The following is a 6,557-nucleotide window of genomic DNA, read 5'->3' as shown; positions in this document are numbered from 1 at the left end:
GGCAGAGGCAGGCGGATTTCTGAGTTCAAGGCCAGCCTGGTCTACAAAGTGAGTTCCAGGACAGCCAGGGCTATACAGAGAAACCCTGTCTCGGAAAAACAAAACAAACAAACAAACAAACAAAAACAAACAAAAAAAGAGGTGGATAGCTCCTAAGGAACTGAGGTGGCTGACCCATGGCTGCAATATGTACATGAGTACACACACACACCTGCATGTACATATACAAATTCAGAGTAACACATTTACCAAGCGAGGCAAGGTAGCAGCAGTGATGGAGGAGACTGTATGGATGACTAGATTTTCAGGCATGTACCATGTACACGCAGCTTCTGTCAACACGGTGGGCGTCTCTCGTGTTCTACTCTGCATCTCACCACAGCTTTGGGTTGTTCTGTTCTCAAGAGCCCACCAGACTGACCTCAGATTCATTCCCCTGCCTCAGCCTTGGAGAGCTGGATTACAGTTCTTCATTACTGCCACTACTGATGATGTCCTGTGTCTACTGGGCCTGGTCTCTCCCGCTATTCCTTGTTGTTCTGGGCTTTCTGGGGGACCTTTATTGAAGTGGCATTAATGACGCATGTCTGATGTGGCTGCATCTTCACTCAGACGCACCTATGCGGCATCCTTTACTCCAGATCCGTTTGTGCCTTCTTGCACTACTGTTTGCTTATTTTTCTCCTCAAATGTTTTGGGAGTCTGTGTTGAATTTATTTCTAAATGTTTCTAGGTTTTGCTCCTGGCAGCAATTAAACTTTTTTTTTCTTTAAGATTTATTTATTTTATATGTGTATACACTGTCACTCTCTTCAGACACACCAGAAGAGGGCATCGGAACCCATTACAGATGGCTGTGGGCCACCATGTGGTTGCTGGGATTTGAACTCAGGACCTCTGGAAGAGCAGTCAGTGCTCTTAACCACTGACCCATCTCCCCAGCCCCCGACATTTTTTTTTCTTTCTTTTTTTTTTTCTATTCTGTCCTCTAGTTGGCTATAGCTGGTATAGGACATCAGAATCTGTAACAGGGCTGTGATTGCCACATGGCAGCCTGTGAAGCAAGTTTGAGGCCCAGGGTTTGCTTCCAGCACCACACACATAACCAAGTTGCTGTTCAGCAGTCATGTTCCACTGGGTTCCAATTTTCATAGCTTCTTTTGATATTCAAAATCTTAAAAAAGCAGTTATGCATACAGTTAAGGTTTGCTCCTTACTTAGGCTTTACTTTTGTTTATCGTTTATTCTATAAAGTGAGGACTGCCTGCTTCCCAGACTTCTTGGCATAGGCACGGTGAGCTGTTTTTCTAGCTGCGTCTCATTGGCCATCTTCCTTTTTGCCATTGGGCATTTGTCTTCTTTAAAAAACAACTCTGTATATCAAGCTCGCCTCAACTCATGACACTTCTCCAGCCTCAGTGCTGGGAGGTTTACTGTCAATGTTTTGGTTTGTTTTGGTTTTTGAGACAGGGTTTCTCTTTGTAGCCCTTGCTGTCCTGGAACTCTGTAGACCAGTCTGGCCTCGAACTCAGAAATCCACCTGCCTCTGCCTCCCGAGTGCTGGGATTAAAGGCTTGTGCCACCACGGCTGGCTTCCATCTTTCTTTTTAAAAACTTTTTGAGCTTCTGACCCTCTGCCCCAAGTAGCTGGAATTATAAACCCTAGGCTGTAAGCACAGCCTAGATTTTTGTTTGTTTTTGTTGTTTTGTTTTTGAGACAGGGTTAGATTTTTTAAATTTCAAAATTTTACAAATGTCTGTGTACCTTGTATGTACATTTTGGAGCCTCTGAAACAGGAATTACAGATAATTTGTGAGCCACCACATGGAAGCAAGCCCAGGTCCTCAGCCAGAACAGCCAATGCTCTTACCTGCAGAGCTATCTCTCCTATCCCTAAAGATTTTATTTTTTCATGGACATTGAGGAGAGGGTTTGTTAGAGGCCAAAAGTGGGCCCTGGGTCCCCTGGGTTAGTTACAGCAGTTGTGAGCTGCCCTGTGTGGGTGCTAGGAACCAAACTAGGATCATCTGGTAGGGTAGTGCGTTCTCCAACCCGAACCTCGGTGGGTTTTGCAGCTGATGTTTTCTCCTGCTGTTTCAACCCCTTCTTTAGAGTTTGATTTTTGCCTTTAATTATGTATGTGTGTGCATATAAATGCTGGTAAGTTTGTGAGCCGCCATAAGCCACCTACTGGTGACCAAACCTGGGTCCGCTGAAGTACACTGAGCCCCTTTCAATACTTCCCACCGTGGCACTGACAAGCGTCCCTGTACGCTCAGACAGGCTGGGATGACCCTTACTCAGATTGTGCCCCACGTCCTGCACAGTATAATCCTGTTCACATGGTTAAACAGCTCACTACTGCACAGATGGGGCTGTTAGGTAGTCTAAACAGGGCCAAGTCCTCTTGGGGACATTGTAATAGGAACAAGCAGGAGAGGATTGAACAGTTATTCTTCCTAAATCTCATTTGGTGTCTCAGTTCTGTCACCTCTACAATGTCTGAAAACTAAACTCTTACCTTACAGGTGTTTTGGAAAAAAACATGGTCACGTCTATCAATCAGCTGGTATCCAATAGAAAAAAAAAAAACTCTGGGCATCTGGGCATGGTGATACACACCTTTAATCCCAGCACTGGGGGGGGGAGTGGGGCGGGGGGGGGGTGGCACAGAGGCAGGCGGATTTCTGAGTTCGAGGCCAGCCTGGTCTATAGAGTGAGTTCCAGGACAGCCAGGGTTACAGAGAAACCGTCTTGAAACCACCACCCCCCAAAAAAAACAGGGTTAAGGATGTAGGTAAGTTGGAAGAGTGCTTGCCCAATGTGCAAGCCCTGGGCTCCATTCCCTGCAAATCACACACCAGATGTGATGGTACATGCTTGTAACCCTAGCACTCAGGTGGGACAGGAGGATCAGAATTCAGGGTAGTCCTTGGCTACTTAGTAAGCTAGAGACCAACCTGGGATATGAGACTGCCTTTAAGAAATCAGCTGGGCAGTGGTGGTGCATGCCTTTAATCCCAGCACTTGGGAAGCAGAGGCAGGCAGATTTCTGAGTTCGAGGCCAGCCTGGTCTACAATGTGAGCTCCAGGACAGCCAGGGCTATACAGAGAAACCCTGTCTTGAAAAACAAAACAAAAAAACAGAAAAAGAAAGAAATCTAGTCAGCTTCGGTGACACTTGCCTTTGGAGATTTGTCGTGCTGTTTCTTCCCAGGTACATTTGTGGGTTTGTGGTTAGAACAGAAATAGATGAAAAGGAAAGCTGCCTCTCCCTTCTGCTGTTCTCTTCCGAAGGAGACTTGCCATCCTAAGCAGGACTGCTTGTGGCCCAAGGCCAGAGTCCTTCAAGGGACTTTTGAGAAATGGTCTGTCGATCCAACTTGGCCTCAATGATACCCCTGCCTCAGCCTTCCAAGAACAACACACACACACACACACACACACACACACACACACACACACACACAATGGTTCTTCTATATAACTCTGGGCGTGGTAGCACACAACTTTAATCCCAGCACTCGGGAGGCAGAGGCAGGCGGATTTCTGAGTTCCAGGCCAGCCTGGTCTACAAAGTGAGTTCCAGGATATCCAGGGCTACACAGAGAAACCCTGTCTCGGGGGAAAAAAAAAAGATCTTGTTCTATATAACTCTCAATGCTCCAGATCCTGGCTGGCCTTGAACTCAGGTATCTGTCTCTCTGCTTCCAGAATTAAAGGTATATGCCACCACACCCAGTCCAAGGAACTTTGGTTTGTACTAGAAGGGCAGTAGTGGTATATTCCCGGGAAGACCAGCCAGGTCTACAGAGGGGATACCAGGACAGAAAAACTGTCAAAACACAAGTGTTCTTCCCTCACTGGAGGTGCAGAGCAAGTAAAGCATCACTTGTCTGAGAATGAAATCAACACACAGGAAAGGAGGTTTAATCTTACTTATCATGTAATGCTTACAGCCAGTGAACCAACCAACCTATGCTACTCAAACAATAAAGTGCCTTTTTACAGCCTAGGCCAGTCTCAGAAAGTTGCTGCACGTTGCAGGATTTGGTCACATTGTGAACCCCTGAGAATGTGAACTGTAAAAATCTGTTTCTTGTTCTGGTGTGGCTCAGCCCTAAGACACACCCTTAAACTCAAGAGCTTTCTGTAAGAACTAAACAAAGTAAAGAGGCAGAGGAAGCAGCCAGTTGACGGGAGTGAAGGTAAGAAAACCCAGGCAAGAGAAAGGAGGGTCTGGGAGCTGACTGACAGCGTGGAGGAGCTTTTCATCTTCTGGGATGTGGGAGGAGGAGGAAGCTCAGCCGGGTGTGCTCTGCCTCTCTGAGCCTGTGGCTTTCACCACAGCATCTGACTCCAGAGTCTTCATTTGGTACATCCAATCAATGTTTGGGGATTTTGTTTTGAAAATAGGTGCATGTGACCACAAACAAGAAGCCCCATAACAAGGGCCTGAGTTTCCCTTTCGCATTGGTCACCGGAGACCAGGGTCTACTTGCTTCTAGCTTCACACTACCAGCAAAGACAAACATACATCTTTCTTTTTCTTTCTTTTTTGAGTCAAGTTGGGGAAAAAAAAAAACAAAAAAAAAACACTACAAGATCTTTGTGATAAGAATGTTTCTTCCAATTCCAGTTGAGAGACATCAGAGAGCTGTGTTAGCCTGCTAATATATCCTGGTGACAGTGAAATTAAAGGTCTTGGCAGGTATTGGTGACACTCAGAGGCAGAGAGGCAAGTGATCCCTTCAGCCCCAGGCCAGCTGGGGCTACAAGTGAGACATCAAAAAAACAAGAGCAGGAGCTGGAGAGATAACTTAGCAGCTAAGAGCATGGTCTCTAGAGGACGCACATGACAACTCACAACCATTTGTAACTCCAGTTAGCTCTAAGGAATCTGATGCCCTCTCTGTCTACCATGGGCACCATGCATACAAGTGGTGCACAGACATACATGCAGGCAAAACAGCATGCACATCAAATAAAATAAATTTCTTAAGTTCATGATTCTTGGGCTGGAGAGATGGCTCAGTAGTTAAGGACTCTGGCTGCTCTTCCAGAGGTCCTGAGTTCAATTCCCAGCAACCACATGGTGGCTCGAAACGATTTCTAATGGGATCTGATGCCCTCTTCTGGTGTGTCTGAAGACAACTACAATGTACTCATATACATTAATAAATAAATAAATCTTTTAAAAAATTAAGTTTATGATTCTCATTTTCCCTACAGGCCCTTACTTAGATCCCTCACTGGGTTCTATTGGTTTCCTTATCCTGATTACTGATGTAGGGCTACAGTCACCAGTCACCAGCACAGTCCATCTGTGGAAGGTGTAGATCCACTTTCTTGAAGTAGTTTTTGTGTCCTAACAAGCTTTTCTCTACTAAATTGTCATGAGAGATGTAAGGGGCTGGCAAGAACCTTAAAGAACAAGGGTTTGTACCAGGAATGGTGGTGCCTACCTTTGATTCCAGCACTCAGGAGGCAGAGGCAGGAGGATCTCTGAGTTCAAGGCCAGCCTGATTCATTACAAGCTCCAGGACAGCTAGGACTACATAGAGACCCTGTCTCAAACAAAAGAACACAGCACATATAAAGGACTTGTGGATGTCAGGCTAGAATGTAAGTAAGGACTTAATGAAAGCCAGGTGTCATGGCCCACAGTGATCCAGTGCCCAGCCTGAACTATACAGTGAAACCCTGTCTCAAAACACAATCCAGTGTGTAAGTACATGTTTTATTTTGTTAAAGAAAGATTTATTTTTATATGTATGAATGCTCTATCTGCATATACACCTGCACACAGGGAAAGGGCATCAGATCACATTNTATACAGTTGTGAGCCACCATGTGGTTGCTGGGAATTAAGCTCAGGACCCATTGCCCTTAACTGCTGAGCCATCTCTTCAGNCCCCTCTATTTTACTAACATACACACATATGTTACTTACATATGTAAACAAGTATGTATACATGGAGCTAGAAAGATAGCTCTTCAATTACTAGCACTGGCTGCTTTTCCAGAGGACCTGGGTTCAATTCCCAGCACCCACATAGCAGTTCACAACTGTCTAGCTCCAAATCCAGACCGCACCCACAGACACACGTGCAGGCAAAACACCAATAAATATTTTTTAAAAGTATATTCATACTTAAAATTTTGCTACTCAAATACTGTAAAGAAACCCATACAATTTTCCATAAGCAGCAAAGATCAGAAAAAGTGGTAAAAGCAAGACTTTGCAGTATACACCTTTTTACACAGTCCTGAAATCTGAACCTGTGACTGTATTGACCACTGAAAAACCAATCCCTTTTTGATATCAGCACTTCCCATCCTAGGCTAGGCCTCTCTCCCCTGCAAGCCCTCCTCCAAGCCTGACAGGCAGGAGCCACTCCTGACTCGTGGAGGTGAATGACGGACATGGTCACACCGTGATGCCTTTATAAGGAGGCTTTATTGTTAATTATTTACCTTAATAGTCTCAGAAAGAAGAACAGATTAGCTCAGTCCAACATGATTTGCAGTTGGCAAAATCTAGTGAAGCAAGTGT

Source organism: Mus caroli, chromosome 8, assembly GCF_900094665.2.
Source record: "Mus caroli chromosome 8, CAROLI_EIJ_v1.1, whole genome shotgun sequence".
NCBI lineage: Eukaryota > Metazoa > Chordata > Mammalia > Rodentia > Muridae > Mus > Mus caroli.
This window is presented reverse-complemented; position numbering follows the sequence as displayed.